Raw genomic sequence first — 27438 nt, forward strand, 5'->3', positions numbered from 1 at the left:
GGATTGAGTCCAAGCCCCTCATTCTATATAGTGCTTCCAGCCACCATGTGGCTTCACCCCCCCCCCCATCTCAGGGGGCTCCAGTTCAAACCAAGCTACCCAACAGTTCTGTATCAGGCCCCATAATGCTCCCCCCACTCCCACATACTCCAGATTGGGTCAAGCTGGTCTGTATGCACAGGATTCGGCCTCACTGCCCCCAGCCCCATGTGTGTCTGATGGGACCCCGTCACCCACCCCTGTGCGTGCAGGTGGGATACAACATATAGGAAAATGTCATCTAGCCCATGGGGCTTGGAAATTTGGCAATGGAAGAACAGTAACAGCATTCACTGCCACTGCACCCCCTCAAATTTCTGGACTTTTCTGGAGCCCTATGGGCTGGATCATATGGTTCTGTGGACCAGATCAGGCTGGTTCCAGCAATATTAAATTTATGCACATGTATGTAGTTACACATATGTACAGAGCTCAGGTATGAGACACACCTATTTTCACTGATCCTTCCATGGAAATACTAGGGGGAAGAACTATCTGGGTCAGTAATTGGTCACTTAGAGATTTATATGTTTGTGTCACCGATAAACACTCAGGTACACCCACTTTAATAAGTGGAAGAAATATCATTACTTAGGGTGTAAAGGCATCTGAGTATTAAAAGGCTGGTGGCAGGGGTGGTGGTGCAAAGTACTAAATTCTATTTGCAGATATACCAGTTAAAAGCCAAAAGAAACAATGGAATAATTGCATGAGAATTCCTGTCTTTTTCTACAGAATTGGTGTCAAAATCCTCAGGCGTTTTCCAAAAATATTTCTTTGAATCTGGAAATGTGTATTTCTTAGAAATATGTATTCACTCTCTGAAACAACAGCATGACTAGCAATAAAAATAGGGTCTGCCAAAAAAGTCACTATTGAATGATATTAGATTTTTCCTCTGTATGTGCAGATGAAAGTAAAAGAAATCTAGGATTAAGAATATCACATTTTTTTCCTATCAGATTCAGTGTAGTACATTTTCTGCCAACTTTTCAACATATGGAATTAAGTTATAAAGTTACTGATCTTAGTGACATAAAACTATGGGTTACTGAAAACAACAGTATAATTCTCATAGAGCCTGTTAGCTCTAAATGCGCATTGAATGGCACAAATATATCTTGCAAACATTGTATTTTATTGCTCATGTTGTATTAGTCCTCATTAAAAATATCACATGGAAGATTTTGTGCCTTAATCTTTTATAGGAACATAAAACTATTCATACTAAATTCATAAATAAAAAAATCAAATGAGTAGGTAGAGGAAGTTTAGATAGCTTTCAGGCTATTACCTTAGAGAAAGGAAACCACTTCCATGACATTCATGTGTCCAACACATGTGTATCATTTTGCTGTTTCATGCAGGCTCTTTTCAGTTTGGCACAGAAAAACAGCAGTGGCAACAAAAATATCTGAAAACAACAAAGCACTGCTATGACTTTTTTATATTTAATATAAGGGGCTTGTGAGTTTTTTTGAAACAGCTAAATGGCTAGTTCTCAGGTTCAGAACAGTAACATAAAACAGAATATCTTTTCTTTTATGTCCCTCTATAAACAGGACTTTACCTTGACAAGGATTTTTATGTTCCAGTGACCCTATAAGGTATGCCAGTGAATGTTTTATATCTTGGCCAGGCTATTCAAGCCAAACAGGTCAAAATCTTGAGACAAGATGTGAAGTAGTCTACTGGTTCTCTAGTATAAAACAGCAGGTATGCAACCTAGCCTCATAAAAAGCCAAGTTACAGAAGCACAAGAAGATAGCCATACTGACAAAGCGTATACCAAAGAAATGGACTTTAGCTTGGAAGAAGTGACATATCTTGGTTAAACCCAACAGGAAACTAAGACTTTGAGAATGTTTACTGATGGCAAAACAAACTATGAACATAAATTACTGGAACATAAGTACACTGCCTACTACAGCAGCAAAAATTGCGTAGGTGATGAAAGAAATGAATATAATCTTGAAAATCTTGGAGTAAGCAAATGTCAGTGGCCAGGAGCTGTCAAAAAACTATTAAAAAAATGAAAATAAAACCTTAATATATTTAGGGAGAACATATGGCTACCTATCTGAGAGAGAGACTTCTAAAGCAGCAGACATTTCCTAGTCTCAAAGACTAGGAACCAACTAACATGTGAGGGCTTTGAGCTAGGTTTCAAACAGGATACATAAAAATGGGAATCACACACAACTACAATGACAAGGTCAATGACTAGTTCTGCAATTACCTAAAAACAAAATTTCCAAGCAGGGCATTACCTCAGTACTGGCTAATTTTAATGCCAAGACAAAGGATGAAAAAAGGCAGTGAAAAACACAGTGAATAATTATAGTTTTGGTTTTGAGAACCAAGGCCATGAAAGACTGGTAGACCTGTGCTTAGTGACAGGACTCATCTCTTGTGGGATGTTATATCCACACACAGCGTACAGCTACATGTGCGCTTTATTGCAGAGCTGACTAATTAGCTCCACAGTTAAGCATCATTGTCTATACCTGCCCCATATTAGGGCACAGTAAATTAATGAACTCCTCCTTGGGAGAGAACTGTCTGAGACAAGTACTATACTATGGCAGAGTCATTTAGTATACCAAAATGCATGTTTAGATGGTGACTAAGGCTGGCTGGGGCACAAGGGTGCTCCAGTGTGGATCCTGCCTGTTGGTTAGCCCCACACTGTAGCACCCTGGTCCTGTAGGCAGCCCCTCTACTGCCCAATGCCACGGCCTGGAGCCCAGGGCTGCCCCCAAACCTCTGCCAGCCCAGATCTGCTCCACCCCAGCTCAAACAGATGCAACCCGGGGTCACATGTAAACACTGCACCTTGGAACAGCTGACTCCAGCACAAACTGCGCCAGAGCTCATTAAGCCATGCTAATTGCATGTGTAGGTCCACCCACAAATATCCATAATGACACTTGGAATTTCCTGACATTCAGGGAAGCTTCAGTAGCTCTGGAGATGGAAAAACTTCTGCCAGGAAGGTACATCTTTTCCAGGGATTCTGGCTGCCTTCCTGCTGTTGCCAAAACAGCTGCCCCAACATGTGGACATAGCCTCAGTGTATGAAAGAAAGGAAGCAAGCCAAAACAAGCATCAAAGCAAACATCAGTTCCTCTAAAATACCTCCTGAAGGACAGCAATACATCTGCTTAAAACAATGGCCTAAGCTATGAAAAGCAGTGTACAAAGAGAAAAGAGGAAGGAAGTACAGGCATACCATTACCAAAGAATCTGAAACAGCTGCTGAAAGATGTGATAGTGAAACACTTTATCAGCTCAACAAGGACCTAAGTGGCCCATTTATAGAAAGCCTGCTGAGGGTACATAAGGAAAGACTTTAACAATATAAAAAGAGAAAGGAGCTACAGCTGGAACACTTTCAAGAGGGGAAAACAGACCACAAGATCATATTACCCAGGCCCCTCTCCAGCACTCCTCTCATAGCATGCCTCCTGGAAAACCAAAAGAGGGAGAGATAGGGGATGAGAAAGAAGAAAACAAACTTGAGGGTGTGTGACTCACTGAAATAGTTGCTGTTTTGGTTCTAGGCTGGACCCTTGTCCCTTCTTAACTATTTGTACCTGGCAAAAACCTGGCAAAAACAGTTCTTCAGCTGCATAGTTGTCAGCTCAGTGCACATAAAATGAAATTCAGCTTCTACCCACAGTGAATGAGATCCTAAACCAGTGATTCAGATACAACAGAGGGTATGAAGACTTCTATTTGTACCTAGCAGACCTTTGGGAGAGACAACCAAACTTCTGGTCACGATGCAAGTTGTCCAGCAAGCTAAGTCTACTATGGTTTGCCAACAAGGGACTAGAAAGGTAGAGCAATCATAGTGCTCCTTCAAAATCCTCTCTCATATTACGACCTGGGTATTCCAAGATGAAGAAAGCTTACAGCATGAGCTACTGGAGCCCTCCCCTGATTATGCAACATGGTGAAAGTCTCCAAACAGAAACCACCTGGTCAATGCCCAGTACAGCTGCAGAAGCCCTAGCTCCTATTGCCTTGATCAGCCTGCAGTATCCTACAGTGTGATACCCACTCTTTAGCCTGTGTACAGTGGAAAAATCAAGGAAGAATGCATTCAAGGGAATGGTGGCTGCAACAAATCAGGCATAAATGGCAACCTGCGCTCAGGCAGTGAAATTTAATCTAATTTTACCCTCCTTGTAATATGCCCCTGTAGCATATGAATGGACCAATCAAGCTATGGGGGTGGAATAGGGTCCCTTAGCTCTGCAAAGTGTTGTCTATCCAGGCACAAGCATCTTAAGAAAGCGTTCTGCTTCCCCCTCCTCACACAAACAGAACTACAGGTTTGTCTCTTTACTGGTCAAATTTCATGGTGAAACGAGAAGTGTGTGTGTGTGTGGGGGGGTGTTTTCTTCTTCAAAGGTGAGAGGTCAGAGTGCTGACATCCCAAAGAGCACAGCAGACTCTGCTTCAAAACGTACGGTCTTTATTGTGTCACTGCAGTTCCTCTGATCTTCCATAGACTCGACCGTCCTCCCTGGGATTGTTCTTATTCTGACTTTTTCCCTGTCCTCACTGGGACTACCCTTTCTCCACTCCAGCCCCCTCTGCACCTCACTCACTCTTCTCAAGCTGTTAGCCACATTTACAACAAAAAAGTGACCTAACTGTAGTCTTAACCTGAGGACAACACTCACCCAATAAAAGGAAACATAATGTTATGGGAAACCAATCATGGAGCAGTCTCTGGGGCCCTGATACCAAGCCCAGACTGCTATTTCCTCGTAGGGAAAAAGGGAATTCCCATGTCCTGCTTATGGAACTATTTACAGCACCTGTTTACAATCAACATATGCTCACATACACTAAGCATCCTTCCCCCTGTCCCCCAAAGTGTTGCCCTCAGGAACCGCAGGGTAGAACTCAGACCACATAACTCTTTTCATCACATTGGGTCAGACAATAGTACCACTACAGTGCAATAATAGTGCCGCTACCAATGGCATCCTGCATCACACACTGACGTGCTTACAGTTCCTTACTAGTCACTTGGGCTGTGTACATAAGTAATTAGCAGGGATCCTGGTTCTGATTTAAAAAAAAAATTCCCCAATTTTCAGATATAAAAAAGTAACCCCAAATCCACATTTTTCCATGATGAAAATGAAATGTCACTATACATATATCTATATATTAGTGGTGTTTCATTTTAATCATGGAAAATGTGGATTTGGGGTTACTTTTTTATGTCTGAAAATTGGGGATTTTTTTTTATCAGAGGAAAGCAGGATCCCTGGTAATAAGATGCAACCATCCAACTGTGCAGCTTAACCCAAATGTCATTTAAGCACTAATCCAAATCTTCTCATCGATATGTTTAAACCTCCTGCATCATCTCAAAAGTTTTGTGCATGTACTGGACAAAACCACATAAATGTAGTACTGGCCCCCCAGTATCTGAGACCCAATTGCCCACATAGCTGTTATTTGACATGGTTACCTAAGAAGTCAGTGCAGCAGATGTTAGAGAGCGCAGCTGTAAACTTGAGAACTGCTGAGATTAAATCACCCAGAAAACAGAAACCCATTGACTGCTGTAGGCATTACGGAGACACCTGACTACATGTTGTTATACAGAAAAGCAGATGCAATTGTGTTCGATTCCCCCCAAACAAATATAAATGAATAAAAGATGAAGTAATCATTTTATCAGATTCAGACATTAATCAGTGGAAACTGGCTACTTATGATGAAGGCACCTTTTTAAAAATAAAACTAGGAATTACATTTAAAAAAATATTTTTAATTCCTCTCTTCTCACACCTGTCCTAACCTAGATAGATCATATAAGCAACGTAATAACAGTTAAACTGTTCAGAGTCTGAGGGAAGTATTATTAAATCAGGAAAAGTATTGTTGAAGTATTATTAGATGAAGAAAAGAGATTGAAAAGACTAGAACTGTTTACCTTAGAGGGGAGATGAGTGAAAAAGGTCATGATGATAAAGGGATATAGGATAATTAAGGGTAGAATAAAATTGGATCAGACGCTTCTATTCACTCTTTTAAGAATGCAAGGGAAGCTACCTGAAGCTGAAGGCAGCATATTTAAAACTGACAAAAGGAAATACTTTTTCACATAGCCCAACAAGAGACTGAGACTGAGAACTTAGCATATTTCATATACAGGACAGGACATACATTTCCAGATATTCGTTTTCCATAAGCTTTAGAAGCAAGATACAGGAGGTGAAAACACCTCTCTACCAATTACTTGATAGGTCTCATCTGGAGTATTGTGTGCAGTTCTGGGCTCCACATCTTAAAAAAAACCTGGAGAAGGTACAGAGGGTCCAAAGGTGGGCAAAGGTGATAAAGGAGCTAGAAAGCAAAACCATATGAGAGGCTGAAGGAGCTAGGCATGTTCAACTTTCAGCAAAGGTGCTTTAGCGGGGATATGATAGTGCTCCAAAGAATAAGGAAAGTTCCTTTTCTCTCTTGGTGCAGAGAGTAGGACATGGACCAGTGGCTTGAGGTTGCAGCAAAGCAGGTTTAGATTAGATATTAGGAAAAAAACATCTTCCCTGTCAGAACAGTGAGGCAGTGGAATAGACTGCCTAGGGAAGTTGTGGACACTCCATCACAGGAGGCGTTCAAGAACAGGTTGGGCAACCACTGATTGGATATGACATAAACATAGCTGTGCCTATGCTCCACTATGGGTATTTCCCATGCATCTAGGCCTTGCTCATTGTCCCTCCCGTGCTTTTTGCTACATGTCTCAGGGTGTTTCTAAGCCTTCCTTGGAGGCACTGGTTGTTGGCTACAGCCAAGACAGGGGATTATGACTACAGTGTGCCAATGCCTCGGCTGGAGCTTGAAGCCAGAGGTTCCTGGCTACAGGGTCTTGACTTTCCACTTCGAGTCAGACCAATCACCAGAGATCCTGGTTTTCTCTGAAAACAAACAAACAAAAAAACAAAGAATTTTTTGATTAAAAAAAGTAACCCAAAATCCACATTTTTCTGTGATTAAAATGAGACACCATTATATCTTTATCTATACCTATATATTAGTAGTGTTTCATTTTAATCATGGAAAAATGTGGATTTTGGGTTACTTTTTTTAATCTGAAAATGGGGGATTTTGTTTTTTATCAGAGAAAACTAGGATCCCTGCCAATCATCATATTTGAGGTATGGAGAGAATTCTACCCCATGGTCAAACTAATATGGACTTTGGGGGGGTTTACATTCCCCTGTAGAAGGGGGCAGCCCTCTACCTGAGATCTCTTGATTATATACTAACAAACTTTTATAGAAGCAGGATGTTGGTTGCCATGGTTTCCTTGCTTTACCCGTGGCAGGTTAGTGTGTTATGTCAGGGTTGAGAATAGTTTCATGAAGAGTTTAAATTATGGATTGATATAGGATGGTTTGAATACGGATGCTGTCTCCAGCAGGGGGTTGGACTAGTTAATCACTGGAGGTCCATTCCAGCCCTACTTTTCTATGATTTTATGATAAGAATTTTTTAAAATTATTTCTTAATGGGCTATAAAAAGCCATACATAAGAGCACAAGCCAATATCAGCACCACCAAAAGTTATGGATAAGTTTTCCTAGTGGAAAGGCTTCTCTTTAACTGTCCTTTTTGGAGTTTCTTGTACATTTGTTTGAAGCAGATGATATTGGCTAATGCCTGAAACAGGATACCAGAAGAGACTGACTACTAATTTGATTATGACAATTGCTACAGGGCCAAATACCCTATCTGATTTACACCCTTATTGCACCTTGTGCAATCTTATTGAAGGCAATGGGATTGCAGGAGGTCTGGGTTGGCTTAGTTTGCTTAGGGAGGTGGTAGATTCCTATTGAAATTAAATGTTTATAAAATAGAGTATTTCAGTGTTGCTGAGCCAATTACGCTTGTGTGCTTTCCTTTAACTCTTTAATTTAATATTACAATCAGCAGGTTTCTCTTTTAACAAAAGCTGTTTATCCTTGTGAACACATAGTGGATTTCCCCTCCACCTGTATCTTTGAAAAAACTATAAACATTTATAAGCATGCTCCAGGAGTTGGGGGGAAGGGCAGTGCTTTAATTAGAATAGCTCCAAGAGCCATTCTAATCCAAGTACCTGGAACGTCACATGTATCAGCATTCCCGCACTGAAAAATGGTGGCAGAGGCACTTTAACTAAAGCTCATTGAATGAGCTTTAGTTAAAGTGTCTTTGCCACTATTTTTCAGCATAGGGACTCTTGATACACATGGTGCTGTAGTCTACTGGAGCACAGTAATTACCACACTCCAGCAGACTAGCTTAATTGAAATCTACTCTGACGCACTGTAATTACAGCACATCAGAGCAGCCTTGCTGCATGTGTATAGGCACCCTATGATTCTGTTCAGAGACATTTGGTATTTCAGTTTATGGGCTCTAGAGAGACACTTAGCAAGGTGTGTACCATCTGAGTTATCACCAGGGACCCTGGTTTTCTCTGATAAAAAAATCCTCAATTTTCAGATTAAAAAAGTAACCCAAAACCACATTTTTCTTTGATTAAAATGAAATGCAGATTTTGTTTCACTTTTTTAAATCCCTAGTTATCACTAGGATGAGTCATATCATATGTGTCCTTATACTGAGAAACAAAAGGATCATGACAGTTCAGACAAGTTCAACCTGATGAAAGCACTATTGTTTACTTGAAGAAGAAAAGTATCCTGATTCAAAATGGACAGAGGCAACACACAATGTCCAAGCAACACAGTGGCTTTTTAAAGTCCCTTAAGTGAAACCAGAAAAGTACTATATGCATTTAAGAAAATTTGAAGAAAAAGAAAAATAAGTGCATAGGCTACTTCCTTTGCTTGACTACTTTGTTTTCTCTTTTTTACAAAATGTTAATAATTTTACATGTATGCGAGTAACAATTTTCAGTTACTGAGTGATTGCATATGAATGACATCTTCTAACTTACCTGCCTTCCTCCCCACTACAGTGGCCTTTCAATATTCTTTACGTATTTAGCATAACACCTAAGCATATGTGTAAATTAATGCTAAAGTCTCATTGATTTTAGTGCCTAACTAAACAAGGACTGACTTCCCTGCATTCACGGTGGTGCAAAACCTAACCAGTCACATTCCCTTTACAAAACTCAGCACTTCATACACTGAAGCATAGCTGTGGGCCTTACTTGTCATCCTTACTTAGGAAAGAGTTGGACAAAAATAATAGAGACATCTTGGGTACCCAGTTGGATAGCAATAGGCTGGAGAAGGGATTCCTTTGTCAGTACAAAAATAATAATACTACATATCTCAACAATACCTTTCCTTTTGGCAAGTATACAAAGGAATATTCTTTTATAAGGAAGGAAGGTACAGAAGATAACATGGAGTAAAGTGAAATTTCAGTATCAGTCCAAAACTGATGAAAATGGAGAAACTTACCATTTTTTTCTTTAAAATATAGAAGCAGATGTTTCCCCCAATGGCTATTTTTCCCTAAAAAGAAAAACTAAAACCAAAAGGTATGACCACCACAAACTCTTAATTAATTTTATGTTTTTCAAAATGGGAGATATCTTTCAAAAAATTAAAGAGCATATTTGCAATAAGGCAATAAAGTATAAAATATAGTTTTTTACACAAAATATTACTAGGTAGGTTAGATAAATATTATGAGAAGAGCACTGGGCATAAATCTGCTAAAAGCAATGAATGTTGCTGTGAAAAATTAGGATATCATACAAGGTATAACCTAGAGATATACCACAGAACACCTTTTATACAGTACATGTACAGATCTGTGCAAAGCTGTCAGGTTTTGCTTCACTGATTTTCTGTAGCAAAACCAGAAAATCTTGCCTGCAGGGCCAGAACTCATATATGGAGACATAAATGTACAAGCATTTGAAGGGTGTAAACACAGAGGAGTAAAATGAATTATTTAGGGAAAAGATATAAAAAGGAGTATTGAGATTAAAGTGAGAAAGGGAGAATTTAGGTTGAAAATTAAAGGAGTGCCATTAGTGAGATGTTTTCTGTTCTGGAATACTATCATTAAAATAATGGTAGAAGACATGTTACTTGGAAAAGTGTAAACTTGACAAAACGTAAATGCACAATAAAGAGTCCTGCATTGTCAACAAAGTGGACAAGAATGAGTCAAATCTGCTTGCCGTTTTCCAGCTAAGATTCTGGACCAGCAAGAGTAAACATGATATTTCTGTGCTTACCTGAACACTTAGTTTCTTCAACTGGTTAGTCCCAGGCAGCAGAGGCAGATACCATCTCCTGATATTCTCTCCACGTGAGACAAATGGCCCATTGCCTTGATAATTCAGTCTACTTCCTGTATCACAGATTACATGATATATGCTTCGAGGAAAAGAAGGACAATTTCTACTATTGCATAGTATGAGAAATTTCTCCTAAGAAAACAAATGTAAATCTCTGGATGTCAGTTTCCTTCTCTTTTCCATGGCTAAGTGCAGATATTTGGGAGACCAGGTTAGATAGGGTTCAAAATAGCCACCCGATATAATTTAGTTTATCCCTGCATCTGAGTGGACCTTACACTCAGATGCAGTCTCAGTGATCTCCAGGGATCCTGGTTTCCTCTAATAGAAAAAAAATCCCAATTTTCAGTTTAAAAAAGGTAATCCAAAATCCATTTTCTATGATTAAAATGAAACACTGCTCTCTCTCTCTCTCTATATATATATATATATACATATATAGAAAGTAGCATTTCATTTTGATCATTTCATTTCAATCATGGAAAAACATAGATTTGGGATTACTTCTTTAAAACCAAAAATTGGGGATTTTTTTTTTATCAGAGAAAACCAGGTTCCTTGGTGATCACAAATCAATCTAAACCCATAACAATACAGAGGAACTGTGCACACACACTGGTCTAAAAGTTGTGGAACCCAGTCTAAGACAGACCTTGACTGATGTAGTATCAAACCGACTTGATCTACATTAGACCAGCACACGGAACTTCTGTACTGTTACCTGCACAGTCTCAGGGCTGGGAAAGCCCAGCCACTGGTACTATTCTTAGGGCTGTGCTTTTTACCTATCACCCATCCAGCATTTTAGCTCCCCAGCCCTTTGTGACCCCCTTCCCTCATGGACAATCCAGCTCCCCAAGCCCCCATTCTACAGGCTGCTCTGGGTCCCCCCAATCTTATCAGTGTTCTCTGCTGCCAGAGCTGAGCAAGTAAGTCCTGGTAGGCAGAGGGGCAGGAAGGATGGGAGTGTAGGTTTGCTGGGGGGGAAGGCTGGGGGACTAAAAATAGCTCCCACCACTACCCTACAAATCTCTGATACCCCACCCAGCCTGCTTGCCTCCCCCCGCATCCTCCCAACACTCCCATTAGCCCTTTCATTCCATACATCAGGTGACCATTTTGACTAGATCTAATATCCCTAACCTCCCTAAATGTCTGCACTTAGCCCAGATGATTAATTTTTCTCCAAGGAAGGAATTCATATTATTCTTTAGATACGGACATATTCTATCTTCCCTTAGGTACCATGTCATTGATAAAACTTTTGCTGAAAAAGGCATTAAGTACATATTGGATGGTCAATATGTAGAATATTGGGAATGCATGTACTGATCACAATTTGGCCATGTAAGAGATCTCTTCACAGAGAAGTTATGTCTTCACAGACTGTCATTGCTCCTAAGGACTGACCTCTGAAAGTTTACCAAAGAAAGAAAATGTCAGGCCCTATTTTTGGAATGAATGCTATGACAGCTTTGTGAGGTAAATTAAGAAGTACCATACTTGCTGTTAGAAAAAGCTGTCAACTTCTCTAAAACTCGTCTGACTAAATGCTTCTCTAAGCGTTCCATGTGTTGGTCTTAAGAAGTTGATAAATATTCTAAGGTCATCTTCTGTGATCTGGCAGGGTTGGAATAAGGGTTGTAGCCACAAGGAACTATGTACTTCAGGGATTTTTATAAGGTTTCCTTTTCTGAACATGGTTCAAACTTTTTGTTTTTAGAATCTATGAGAGGGATACCTTCTTCCAAGTAACGTATGGGCTCCTGGAGAACGGGCCTCCTCTATGAGATAAAAATATCAAAAGGTCCAATGGTAGATTAAGTGTACCTGGAGCCATAGACTACTCAACCAGGGAAAAGAAACATTCACAATAACCATGTTTCTCTCATTCCTATCTTTTGTATGATTCCAAGGACCAGTGCAAAAGGTGGGAAGGCATAAAGCAGAGACCTTGCCCAGCTTTGCCAAGTCATTTATATTCCACATCCTGACATACTGAGGTCATAGAGTACTTTAGAGTTGTTTGCAGATGGCAAAGGGTTAACCACCAAGTCTATCAAATTGATTGACAGTAAGTGAAGTTATTTCTAGATGCACATTTCACTTTGCTTAAGCTAACTTGTGGCATGTAAATCATAGGGTTCATGTCTCTCTTGACAGCTGTATACAAAATGCAAGAAACTTTGCTCTACCTAAGACAGAAAGAGTTCATTTTTCTCTTTGGGGTAGGATTCATCATATTCTTCTACACTCATGAAAACTCAATAAAACAAACTCAACCAAGTCAAGTCTCTAGTATGTGGAAGGCTTTATGTACCAAGACAGCAATGAATTGTTGTGTTCCAGAACATGGGCTACTCCATCTCTTTCTGGTAGCCATTCCCTGAACTGAACTGAAACCTGCATGAGCTCCCTCCATTATTCCCAGCTAGGAGCTGACATCAGGCTTGCTAATTGTTAGTGTCTGGTCCACTAACAAGTGGAACTGTTGGGAAAAAAAATCTAACTCACTGCATTCATCAGGTAAATGGCCTGAGAATAAACAACTGAACTTTCATCTCTGTCCACAGATGCAATAGGGTGAGAATGTGTCCCAAAGGATATATCCCAGATGGCGATAATGGGCAAGTGCTCATTATCCTCTCAGGATCTTCCCTATGGGATCTCCTGAGGTTCCATCTTATCACCCATCCTGTTCAATGTGTATATGAGGGTCCTATGCAAAATCACCCTGAGATCTGGAGCAAGATGCCATCAATATGTTGATGACATCCACCTATCTCTTTCTCATTTTACTTGGACCCCACAGTGGCTGTTCTTTCCCAGTGCTGCAGTCAGGGATTGCATTCAGGTGAATCACCTGAAGCTGAATCCAGGCAAGACAGAGGTGATGGGAGGGAGAGGAGGGAGTTGGAACGGGGACACCAAGTATTGAGGAAGTTCAGACTTCCTTTTTTACTCAGATTTAGCCTTGGAATGTTTCTGGATCCTCTATTACACTTGGATCTTCAGGTGGCCAGGGACAGCTTTCACCAGCTCCATCTGGTAAGAAGGCTTTATTTCAAATTTGGATTTCTTTCTGACATAAACATCCATGCCTTCATAACCTCAAGGCGAAACTACTGCAACACACTCTAACTGGGGGTGCCTTTGATTACTATCCAAAAGTGACAGCTGGTCAAAACTCAGTGACACACCTTTTGTGAGAGTGGATCTTCACAGGCACATAATTTAGTGCTTCAGAGTTTGCACTGGCTTCCAATAGCTTTCTGGGTGCAATTCCCAGTCTTGGTTTTGACCAATAAGGACCTAAATTGCCTGGATCTTAAGTACCTAAGGAAATACATTCTTCCTTATGCTCCATCCCAATTCTAAGGGCAGCCAAGGGCAGCCTTTGACAAGTACTTGGTGAATACACCGAGTTCAGTTGGTGAAAACGTGGAAGGTTGTTCTTGACAATCAGTCCTCAAGTCTGCACCTCCCTCCCCTTGAGGCCCACCAGAGCCTCAGATATAACTTTCTCATTTTGGCAGATGCTTAGCCAGCAAAGCTAGGTTGAGATATTTTTAGGGGAGGTCCATTTTATTTTGATACTTTATATACTTTTCTAAATTGTTTTGTCCTCTTACTTTGTTCTCTTGTTATCTTGTTCCATAAGTTATTGTCTTCTCCTTTTATAAACCTCCCTGAGGCTTTGTTGGGAAGGGCAAGGATATAAATAACAAATCAAAATATTTGTGTATGACATGAACTTCCCAGTAGAGTCCCAAAACAATTGGATTTTTGTGTCAATAATCAACATTTGTTTCTGTCTATGGTCATCTTCATCTTCTACTAACAACCTTATAACATTGTTTGGAAAGAAAGGCTGGTCTAGTGGGAAAGGTGCTAGACTAAGACTTGAGGCCTAGGCTCAGTTCCCTTCCCTATCCACCCTGGGCCTCTAGACAAATCATTTAGGGACAGGTTACAATGAATGATGTAAGTTTCTAAAATTGGTCTTAGGCAAAATTGAGATGTTGAAATCCCCTGCTCAGCTAATGCCTAACTCCAGAGTCATCTAAACTTTCCAAGTACCTACTTCTTTTACTTTAAAATTCCCTCGGAAATGTGTGCCTCCTTTAATGCCCAGACCTGCTTTTGTCTTAGGAGGACTCAGAAGCTTAGCACTCAGCTTACTCCTAAATTTGATCAGATCCAGAAATGATGTGTTCCTGAACCTAATCCCCTGAGGGCTTAATCCTGCAAGTATCCTCAAAGCAAACCAAACATGCTACCAGGAAATGAAAATAAAAAGAGCTGCACTATAGTAGTTTAGCCTTCATCTACTGTGGGGTAAGAGTGTGCACACAGGAAATTATTACAGAGAGCCTGATGTGCAGGGAACCTCATTTTCTCTGATAAAAAAAATCCACAATTAAACAAGTAACCCCAAATCCACATTTTTCCACAATTAAAATGAAACACCACTATATATATCTGTATATATTAGTGACATTTCATTTTGATCAAGGAAAAAAGTGTATGTCGGGTTACTTTTTTAAACCGAAAATTGGGTATTTTTTCAAATCAGAAATAACCAGGATCCCAGATGATTCCCCTCTTTCTGCTCCACAGTAAATTGTTCTTTTGCCCATGCCCAAACACTAATTGTGGTCTTTAGCCACAAATGCAGTGCAAGCCACATTATTTTAAAAAATAGTCATGTGTTATCTGGTTTAAATACAAAACTCTATAAAAACAGCAAATTAAAACAAAATTATGTGAAAAAAACAAAAAACACAAAATTATTTTTATTTGAACATACTGATTTTTTTTATCATTGTTGAGCCAGAAAGCCACACCCCAAATTGAGGACCCCATTGTATTAGGTACTGCATGTAACATAAGAAGAGACAGTCTTTTCACTGAAGAACTTTTACACACTAAGGATGGAAGGACTGCTTTCCCCATTTTACAGATGGGAACTGAGATGCAGAAATATAGGGTACCTGTACATATGCAGGATGCCTGTTCTAATTAGAACGCTCCAGTAGCTTTGCTATCACATGTCTGTAGTATCCCCGGATTTCAAAATTGAGGCGGGAATGCTTTAAATAAAATAGCGATGGGGGCACTCATTGAACAAGTTTCAGTTAAAGTGCCCCCGCTGCCATTTTGAAGTGTGGGACGCTGAATACATGACACATTGTGGGTGTTTTCACTGGAACGTCTTCAATTAAACAAAAACACTCCACCCCCCAACCCAGATCTTGTGCATAGATGCCCATAGTGACTGACCCAAGGTCACAGTGGATATCTGTGGCATGCACTGAGTCTAAGGCCTCAATTTATAAAAGCAGTTTTCAACAAGTGTTACACAGGATTTTAGCCTGGCAAATCCAAATGACTTTTCAGTCTTTGAAAAGTCTTTGCATCTTTGAAAACATAAAATGATTCAGAACAGTTAGAGTTATAATGCATGCTGTGCCAACAGCAATCCTGAACACTGGAATATTTTGCTCCATTAGAGGTGCCATACTGCCAGCCAGAAGTGAGTTTACTGAATAAAGCTTCAACCATTGAACAGTCTCCTCTCTGTGTCTGTGTGTCTTTTGGACTAAATAAAGGAAATACACAACATTAAGGGCCTGATCCGACTTCTACTTAAATCAGCGGCAAAATTCCTATTGACTTCAGTGGAAGAAAGAACAGGCCCTACTGGTGTTAGTGGCGTTTTTTTCTTTTTCCCCTTCTTTCTATATTTCACCTAAAAGCAGAAAAAATGTACGTGCAATTTGCAAATACCCAAACATTGTTAGGCAAACTCTACAGTCACATGTAAGATATATTTAAAGAGAGACAATTAATTTCATTGCTGCACTGAGAACTGTTTAATGGAATAAATATTACATTAAGGGATGTCGGTAAATTTTCATTAAAAGGAGTAAGAGGGTTTTTTTACTGTAGACACAAATGACCATGCACACTCTAGTATCTTATAATGTGTATGTAATTTCTAAAATAAGAGTCATACTTTGTTGCAAAAATCTGCAAGAGTGCCTTTCCTAAGCAAAGGGAAACTATACTGATCATGGGTGAAATGTTGTCAGAATATTTGATTCCCATTGACATCAGTTTGCATCTAAAAGCATTAATTGGTCCCCAGTACTCCATTCAGCTTATTTACTTTTGTACGCCCTTCCTCCCTCCCTCAGGTTAGTATATTTTGTTGAATAAATGAGTATATATAACTAGTAATTAAGATATTCTGATCTTAGACTTTCCATTAGGAGTGGACATTATATTTCAGTTTTTCATTTAAATCACACCCCCGTTGTTATCCCTTTTTTCCTGTGATTCCTGGCAACAAACATCAGCCCATCATATTTTTCCTTTCCATTTAGTTTATGATGTTTATCTTGGGTTGCCAATGTACTTGGTATCAAATAGGACTTGAATACTGGATTCCTTTTGGCAGGATACTGGAAGTATTAGATTCATGAAAAATCTCTCAGCGCCATTTAAGACATTGTTAACAGAAATAAATATCGACAGAACACACAGCATTATAGTCTGTGCCATGAAAGAATCAAAATTTCTTCCCTTTCAACACCTAAATAATCCACTAGAAGTAAGCATGCAAAATCAACCAATAGAGGAGAATCTTCAGTTTGATAACAATCATGTGAGAATTATGGTAAAATGATGGAGAAAATGAATAAAAGTGCAAATATGACTATAACTACCAGAAGAGTGGTATTCTAAGTGGTTGCCAAGAGTTGATGACCAGTTTAATGTAGAGAAAAAAAGGTTTCTTGTCCATGGACATTGCTGAGAGTCAACGAACAGTCTCCTAGCAGCTTGCATCATAAGTATTGGAGGGAGTATACCACACAACAGGAGGAGAAGGGATAACAAACTGACATTCACTACCTGAGCCTGAAGGGGTGGGTTCTGTGACATGAAGAAGAGTTTTATGCCCAGAATGGAAGACAAAGTGAAATGTTGTCTTGGTCTGTGACACAGCTCTCAGGTACATTGTTAACTGAATAGAGCTCCAAGTGAATGGGTTTCCTGGGGTACTAGAATCTTGTATCCCAGGCTCAGCCTTTGTTCTGTTGTTGTGCATGGTTTTTTTCTCTTTCCAAGACAGATAGCACAAAGCAAATGAAAAGAAAATGATATACTGCATTATTCAGGTAGATGAAAAGTACTGTACCTCTCTGCTAGAACACGAGTTTTTCTCTAAAATCTGCCCACCCCCACTTTTAAACTTTATAGTTACAGTAGGTCAAATTATGTGTTTTCATTGCATCCTCTCCAAGTTTTGATGAAAATATATAGAACAGAAAAAAAATCACAATCCTTTTCCATATTTTGACATTTCTTCTTGCAGCCAATGGAAGAACTAGTACAAATCAGCCTTTATTCAGTAGAGCTGTTTCTGTCATAGGTATGTAGAAGGTGCTGTTGAGTTACTTATTGTGTATCAAGTAACTAAGCTCATCAACGATTTTAGGAGCCAAGGGCTGGAGAACAATGTGGAAAACAATAACGATAAATGTTCGCTTTGGGGGGGGAAAAATAAAGTAACAGAAACAAGTTGTTCTAAACAAAATACAGCTTTAGTAATTATAAATGTAGTGCTCCAAGCACTTGGATATTTTTAACCAGAAAACTACCCTCTTAATGTTCAAAAGCAACATGCACAGTGCAGCCTGTATACAAGTTCTGGAAACATGGTTGTGTTAAAACACATGGGAAGTTAATGCCAAACAAATTTTAAACTCGATTCCTTTTTCTTTTTTATGAGTTGGGCCATACTTTTGCTGTAAACAATAACTGTAAGAAATACCACTTCTTTAATATGTGGTAACCACAGCACTTGTCATGGCTGCATTAGGTGTACATGACAACCAGCAGTTAAATAAAATAAGACATAAATACAAGCTCTTTAATTAGCCTGGGTTTGTTTTTTTCAAAAGAAAAAATAATTGAGAGTTAATTTAAAAAAAAATGCTCAGTACTGGCTGAACTGAGCAGGCTGGTAAAGCTCCCATTAAGTGTCCGTAAAGCAATTCTTAGCATTTTAGAATCCTACCCACTGCAGATTTATTCATGCTCACATTGTCATCAATTGACACTTGTGGCAAGAATACCCTTCCTAGACAGTAACACCTCTGACTCAGTTTCCTCCAATGCAGCCACAGCCCATTTTAGTTAGGGTCATGGCCTAACCTTGCTGCCAAATCACTGGAAGAGTTGAACCCTTTATGGAGCAGGAGTGCCTTCGCATCAATGTCCAACATAAACAAACCAATAAAACCCTTCAGCCTCAGTAGGCTCCATTTTCATCCTTTGTCCTCACAGTTGGACCCCAGCTGCTGCAGCCTGCCTCAGCTGGAGCTTGGGAACAAATGAAGTTACTAATCTAGGTCAGGCTCAGTCTCCCATGGGGAGGCTGCATCAGACCACAATCTTTAGCTAGCTTTAGGCTCCTCACATGACATTGAGCAGGCAAGCTGTTCTCCTTCCATATCAGCCCCAAGTGAGTTGTGCTCCCTCATTCTCAACACCTTCTTTTAAGCTAGGTGCCCATAGATGCCTTCTTTTAAGCCAGGCACTACATCAGGTGTAATAATGCAGAACTATTTGTGTGTGGAGGCTGGGGCGGGGGACACCTTCCCAGCTAATGTGGGAGGTCCCTTTATCTCATCACAACATCTTCAGATAAAGAACAAGCTTTGCACTGAAATCTGAATGGATAGGAGGCATCAACAAAAGCAAAAGCCATTCAGTATTCAGAAGGCAAAGAAATTCCATTACATGTTTCACAAGGTGATTGTAGTCATACTATACTTTTAGAAAACTAAATATGAAATTCTAGCCTTAAAATGGAGGAGGACCACTATCTCATTTCAGTTAGCAACACATTACCTGGCATCCTGGTTTTCTTTGATTTAAAAAATATCCCCTAGTTTTGGTTAAGAAAAAGGTAACCCCACACTTTTCCATGATCTAAATGAAAAAAAATCTACATTTTTTTCAAGATTTAAATGAAGCACCACTGATCTATCTATCTAGAGAGAGAAAGCGAGCTATATCTATCTATCTCTCTATCTCTCTATCTAGTGGTATTTTAATTTCCATTTTAATCATGGAAAAATGTGGATTTGGGGTTACATTTTTTAACCAAAAATTGGGGATTTTTTAAATTAGAGAAAACCAGGATTCCTGCACATCACAAAGAAAAGGCTTTCTCTACAATTTCTTCTCCTAAACCTTTTCCTTGCAAAATCCAAATCTCCTGGTGCTGTATATTTGGTGACCAAGAATGCTTCCTGTTCCCAATAGGCCAGTATTGTTACTTTCTTTATATGAACAGTCTCAGTAATGCCACCCCGTATTTGATGTACTGCACTGTGAGCAAGATTTGTACTGTTATAGCTTCTGACAATCATAAATACAGTGACCTGCTTGTACCTTCAAACAAATCACAAAATCCTTCACTTGTAAGCACAGCACTGCTCCCTCAGCAACCTGACGATCGGATTTCATGTTGTACGAGGCTAGAAAGTTCTGTATAAACTTTAAAGGTGATCAGGGAGACTATACTAAGTACATTTTTGCATCATAAATAAAAAAGGCATGTTTCTTTTTCATTTACTCTAGCCTCAATGTCTCCTATGATCTAGCTTGTTCTTAAACAAGACACTCTCCCACTTTCCTAATAAAATTATCAATTAAACACTAATTCTGATTGTGTTTTAGAATACAAAAATTTCCTTTAAACTATAAAACTTAAAAATATTTTTTCTTGTAACTGAACCTTTCATAGAATATATTTTATTAACTAAATGCTACTGTGAAACAACACCCTGTAACAGATACTAAAAATGACTCTAAAAAACAACATGAAACCCATTCATATTGCTATTAATAGGACTCTAACTAGCTATATTGCTGTGACAATATCCATTTTGCATACTAAGAGTCCAGTATTTGGAGGTGTTTGGTCATTGTCTTTCACTGGGAAGGCGCATGTCCCTAGGGAAACATTAGAAGGGACTGTATTTTTGGTGTTGTAGACTCTTCCTGAGGACAAGGTTCTCTGGGTAAATCCGATATATTTGGCTAATCTAATAAACGATCTTGGATTTACCTGAAGAACCTTCTGCCTATGTCCTTAGACCAACACAGCTGCAACCTATAGACTCTTCCTAAGCATCCTAACATGGAAGAGGGTGAAAGTCTTGCAATCTATCTCTTTGGGACAGTGCCAATTTACCAAGCCACATCTCTTCCCTATTACGGTTGCACTGCATCCCCTAAGAAGGTATAGAGCAGGAAAGTCTTTGTGCTTCCTGGATCACACTATGAACAGATGTTCCTAGCCCTTGTGAAGAGAATACAAGGAATCCTCTTCCTGCCTATCCTCTTCAATTCCTATGTCCTTCCTAAGTATCTTATTTCATTCAGAACCAAGACATTGACTCACAACTGTGCTTAGCTCACTACACCACCCTCTCCTGCTAACTTGCTACACTTTCAAACAAGCACCTTTGTGATTCTCTCCACACCTAGGAGGCACTCCCTGTAAACATCTACCAAGCCACTTCATTGTTCTTCAAATCCCTCTTTAAAACTCTCCCTTTCTGTGGTGCCTAGAAAGCACTTGACAGCAGTTAGGCTGCTAATGTGCTGAGGCCAGAGTCTGTCATGTTGACCAGTACTGTCTCATTGCTTTCTTGTGGTCCCTCATCTGGCTGTATCCATCCACTGCCCCACAATGAGTTGTTGGTCTACAACTAAGGTGCCCTACAGTGACATAAATAATGCAATGATAATACTCTTTTCCAGCACATACAAAGACAATTGGCACTACAAATAAATGAGTTATATTAAAATCTCTTACATTGTTCTTTTTCATTCACAGCTTCCAAAGCCCTGCAAAAAAGGAAGGTAAATATATAGTTACTTCGGTTCAATGGATGGGTGAACTGAGGCAAAATCAATCACAAATGAAGTGACTTGCACAATATCAGACAGCTGAGCCAGAGCAAGATAGTGAACAGAAGCCAAGGTTTCTGGCACTGAGATGAAGGTTTTATCCACTGGACAATGATGCCTTCAGTGTTTCAAATGGAGTAATTCTAAATTTTATTAAATTTTCAGCAGACTAGCTGTATCAAAAGGAAGATCTATGCCATCCCATTTATATTCTAATTTAGATTTTTAGTAGCAAATAAACAATGTGAGTTTCACTTACATAATATAAATGTTCTCATAGCCTCTCACTGAAATTAGTCGCTTAAGGAACATGGAAATTAATTGTAATATTAATGCAGAAATGATCCCAGTGCATCACATATTCTTGCTTACCTAAATTAATAAACCCAAATAATGTTATATTACAATATAGTTTTCATAATAGAAGGACGAGAAATATATAGGTGCTCCTAGCATTTGGCTGCTGTCCTCAAAAGGGTTAAAGAAGCCTGTTCCAAAGGAGTTAAGCAATGCCCTGAAATGGGATAATAAATGTGACACTCTCCGACTATCAGTAGCAAATATTTGAGCTTATCAAATAACGGAGGAAGTAGTTTAGTTACAAATAAACCAATCTCTCATAAAACAAGTCTTCACACAAGGTAATTGCATTGAACTGGAGACAGCTAAAGGCCACTGGCAGGCAGAACTCCCACTCTGTGTACACTTTGTAACAGTCCCTCATGATTAATAGACAGCCAGGGGGAAGGCTGGGTCCTGGGACTCTGCTGAGAAATGAAGTTAAGCTTCATATCAGCAAAACGGCAATAAATAAGCATCTCAGAATTATTGCTAGGAAGTGACTCATCCTTTTGGAACATAACAGGATTTGTGCTTGCTCTCTATCTTCCCCCTCCCCCTCCAGGCATTTTTCCTCTGTGGCAAAGACCAGCGTGTCCTGGAGACTATAGTAGATGTCACTGCTTGGTACTTGCTGTGTAAAGAGAGGACAAATATGTGGGTGTGATGTGGTTATTGAACGTTGCCCTTAAAGCTACAGTGCTCTTTCAAGAGGAGCAGAAATCAAGCATGCTCAATTAAGACATTTTCAAAGGAGAGTTTTGCATGTAAAATATTTTTTTTTAAAAGTGGAATGTAATAGCTTTCAGCACAGGCACTATATATTTATATTGTGCTTTTCATGGATGGAATGAACATCTGTCTTTGCAACAGCCCTGCAAAACAGACATGGGGAAATTGAGGCAGAAATATTCTAATTTCCCCAAAGCTTTGGAGGAATTCGTCTCAAAGCTGGGACTAGAGCTCAGTTGTTCCCTATTCTAGTTCGGGGCTTCATTCACAAAAGAATACCTCTTTGTGATCTCCACATAAAAGAGCAAGGAACCTTGTCAAACATATTTGCTCTCTATTTACAATTAATTAGCTAGAAATTCTAATTGGTACCAGTTATAAAACTACAGTCCTCTCTTACATGAATTTCACTTTTCAAATCTTGTGTGGCTCTTGCTTATCAATGTGTGAATTATAAACTGGCTGTACCTCCACACAAGCCGGGTGAACAAACACATGCATGAGATTAAAAAGAGCAAATATGTCTCATTTTAGAACTGAATACAATCCAGAAAAGCAAAAAGATGGATTTATTCAGCCTAAATTACATATCAAAGATATGGAAAGGAGAGCATTCATGACTGTAGTCTTCTGTTAATTCCTGTATTTATTTTTTTTAAATACACACAGAGAAAGAAAACAGTATATAAGTGGTACTTCTCAACAGAAATAACTCATAAGAGCACCAAAACCTGATTATATAATTGCTCTAGCTTCTGAAGTTGACTTTGCCCAACATTGCCATTTTTGATGCAGCTATTAATTACTTCATTCCATTATATAATGACTAAGTACTCAATTGCCCCCCAGTTTCAAAATATTCTGCCTGGAGCCAGGCAGAGTCAACAGCCTACTATGGCCCTTCCCATACCAATGGGATATTTTTATATAGATAATTTAGAGACAAAGTTTTGAAGATGAACATCAGTGTGAATGATCTTGGTTGTCATGGTAGTCTGCAATACTTTTTAAAAAAGAAAGCCTTTATTCTTGCATTCAGTCCTTACACACCTATAATAACCATAAGGGAACACATGAAAATGAGAATTATAATGAGAATTTAATTTGAACCCCATCACCACCATATGATTCAGGGAAGCTGATTTTATGTTTTCATGAGAGCAATGCTGCAGTCCAAGGGTTAAACGAATACTGAAAGCCTCAGTGCCCTTTAGCTGGAGGCGGAGACCTGCGAGCAGAATAGAAGTCTGTACTGCTTGCATGGGAAGCTTTTAGATTTTACTATGCTTCCAGATGCATTTCCTTGGAACTGATTCCATTTCAGCCCATATTAGAGTTCTTTCTTAGGTTAAGTCCCATTCAGAATAAACTGCCTTGAGAGCAAGTGGTATGGTGGGATTTAAAGTAACCCCAACAGTTCTAACTTGCTTAAAACTGCTGTTACAATGGGTGGGAGGGGAGGGGGGAAGGCACCAGATGCAGGAAAGCTAGATCAGGGAAATTATTCCTCCTGGTAGACATTAAGCCTTTTCTGCACCAAGACTGAGACTGGATGGGAGGGGCAAAATCCTATTTCACATCCAAATGACAGTTATCCAGCCACATAACTGCCTTTTTATATTTAAGCATGGTTTACGGTCCTGCTCCAATATGCAGTGTGGACTCCTGAGTGTTCACAAAGCTATTGAGCATTTTTAGTAGGCTGCACTCTTCCTAGGCAGGTACGCAGTTCTATATATGCATACCTTAGCTTAAAACCAAAAAACTGTGCCTTGGCAAAATCCAGGCAAAGGATCCCCTTTACTGCCAGGTTTGGCTCAGTAGCTTACTGGCTACAGCACATGCTCAGGAAGGGTGAGACTGAAGTTCTAGGTCTCACTCAACCAGAAGAGATTTAAAACTACATTTCTGACTTTCCAGCATAGTGCTCCAGCCACCGGGCCACAGATATGGCTTTATCCAGAGTTCCTCTTGAAGTTTATTGTACCCATCTGGTCTCGAACATCCAGTCACACACCATGCAGTCCCAGATGCTCGAGGTGGTCCGCTGGTCCGTCCCTGTGGTCCTGCCGAGTAGGTGTCTCTTCCTTGGATAGGGCTCGCCCCAATCTCGCCTGCCACGACTTTGTATCTTATCCCAGTGGTGGGGGGTCCGACTATTGGGGCTATCTCGCGTATAGGACCTCTGGACAATGATCTTCTGTGAGGCTCCTCCTCCCCTCTACCTCATCCTTACACCCCGCCTTGATGAGTTCCTGATGTCCTTTGACCAAGTCCCTGACAGTTGAGGCTCCACACCCCTTGCAGAAACGGATTATAGGGCAGATGGGTCAAACCCAAATGCCACCCACCACACCTCACAGCCGTCTAGCCTTTCCTGTGACTGTAAATCCACTTTGGGTTTAAACAACACTTGGGCTCCATATACCTCACCCAGCAACCCCTCCAAAAGTGGGAAATGTTAAAAAAAGGAAAAATACCAACAACAGAGAAATACAAAGATACTAAAGGAGGCCCTCTGCCCCTTTTACCACATGCTCCCACAGCCTCCCCTACAACAACAGGCCCAGGCCCCTAAGGCCTCTAGCAAGCCCTAAGCTGGGTCTAGGTTAGACCGCAGGCTACAGCGTCCTCCTCTCCACTCTTTGCCCAGCCTGTGGGTTCGCTAGACCCTCGGTGGTCCTTCTTGGCATGTCTTCCCCACATCTCCTGTTGGGGCAGCTCTATACTGTTGGGGCCCGTCTTCCGCCATTCTTCACACTGCTTGTGCCCTTCGTCTCCCACCTGAGGCAACTCCTTGAGCCCTCCTGAGCCCTCTATGGTCCCACCTGATCTGACGTTTTGGCTTCTGCTGACTCTTCCGGCTCTTTGGAGGTAACCCCGGGCTTCAAGCTCCTCCGGCTCTTCCTGGTCCCCTGAACCTGGTTCCCGGTCTGGATGAGGTGCCTCGATCTCTCACTCCCTGCATTGCCGCCGGCAGTGTCTTCCCCATTGTGGGCTTCACTGCATCCTCCAGTGCTGCGAGAGGCAGTTTCCCATGCTTTTCCCCCTTGTGGGGGATCCGGGTGTGACTTCCCGGCTGATGCTCCTGCAGGCCTCTTCTCCACTTTCACGCCAGCAGCTCTTTTTATTTCCCCCTGGCCAGTTCCTGCTGTCCACCTTATCAGCTGGCCGCAGCTTTATAAAGGCGAGGCTAATGAGCCGCCAAGGTCCTGCCGCCATTTCCGGCTTCACCACGCCTCCTGCTACAGGTAAGACGTTTTCTGTTTCTTTCTTTCTCTTTTTACCTTCCCCAGCCAGTTACTGCTCCCAGGGTTCCCCCCTGGCTCCTCGGGGTCTGCCCCTCTGTTTCTTCCCATGACATTTATCAGTGGCACCTTGCAACATGAATTGGATAAAATGAATGGAGAGCAGTAGGATTGTTTCTGCTCTATTGGAAGCAAGGGCCCCTGCTAGAAGCCAGCATGCCACCTACACTTCCGCTTGCTCTTTTTCTCCTGGCTCAACCATTTCCTGCTCTTTGCTACCCAGAGAGCCAGTGACTGGCAATCATATTGATAATGACTCACTTGTAGCCTGACAGCTTGAGAACTATGCTAGGGAGTTAGAGAAATGTAGGTTCAAACCCCTTTTGAGTGTAGAAGTCTTAAAACTTCGGACTCCTGCTCCCTGGGCAAGTACTGTAACCACTATACTACTGGACTAAAACACTAAGGGCCCTTCTCTAATAGACGTGGGAGAGTTGTTCTCTTCTGGTGTCTCATAGCCACTAAGTCATGTGGTTTTGCCATGTCCAGTTTTGTGACTTGTGCTCCCCCATGCCCAGCCAGAACACAGTCTCCTAAACATACTTAAGAGCCATGTAGATACTTAAACATAGACACAGCACATGGAATAGGACTGTCATGCACTATTGATAAGTACCAAATACGACAGCTATATTAGTATGGAAGTTTCTTTAATACCTACCCAGAACCACTTAGTTGATTCACTGTTGGGGGCTGCTGAAAGATGGTCTCTGGCCAGCAAATCATTTCTCAGCCACCACTTTATACATTTGGCCCTCAGTATTTTAGTGTATCCTGGTAAAATATTAGACACTTATTACCACATTGTACCCTTGTGGCCTAGAATGGATAAATCCTTTAAAAAATAACAGTCTGTTATATAATGGTTACCTTTTTACAAGCCACAGAAACAGATATAACTGCTAAAAGCACAAGGTGATTTTGAACAGCATTTATACAGTAAAAGGTTGCCTAGCACATGAATAAATTATTTTATGAAAATGTATTATAGTATTTTATGAAAATGCATTATAGTATTGCCACAGGGCCAATCAAAAACAGGATGCTACTCTTCCATACACTGTGTACACAGAGTAATAGTTGCCGCCCTTACAATCTCAGTAAATAAGACAGACAAAGAGTGAAGGAAACAGATTATATAAGCCCAATGCATACGTTAGTTTAAAATTTTTCTAAAGCAGCAATGTTTTCTTTTACTTTAGGGTGAGATTTCTGTTAGCTATACAGAAAGGCAAAGGAAGGTAGGGGAATAAGGTGGGAAGAAAGAGAGGAAAGCACAGAAGACAAGGGAAATAAAGCCATGATTGAGTTTGAAGGGATCTTCTGAGCCATCATACAAGGATCCTAGTTTTATCTGATTTTAAAAAAATCCCCAATTTTCAGATTAAAACAGTAACCCAAAATCCACATTTTTCCTTGATTAAAATGAAATGCCACTAATATATACATATATATAGTGGTGTTTCATTTTAATTATGGGAAAACATAGATTTTGGGTTACTTTATTTAAATCTAAAAATTGCGGGGGGGCGGGGGGGGAGAGGTTTATCAGAGAAAACCAGGATCCCTACAGATAAGGAAAAAAAGAAATGTCCACCTAAATTTGCCAACAGAACTAACATTTAGAAATCATCTTTTTCAAACAGAAATGAACTGGGATTAAATTAGCTATTGATGACAGCAAGGTCTTATATGCAGACTTATTTCCACACA

This window comes from Crocodylus siamensis, chromosome 1, assembly GCF_052110815.1.
Source record: "Crocodylus siamensis isolate JL-2025a chromosome 1, ASM5211081v1, whole genome shotgun sequence".
Lineage (NCBI taxonomy): Eukaryota > Metazoa > Chordata > Crocodylia > Crocodylidae > Crocodylus > Crocodylus siamensis.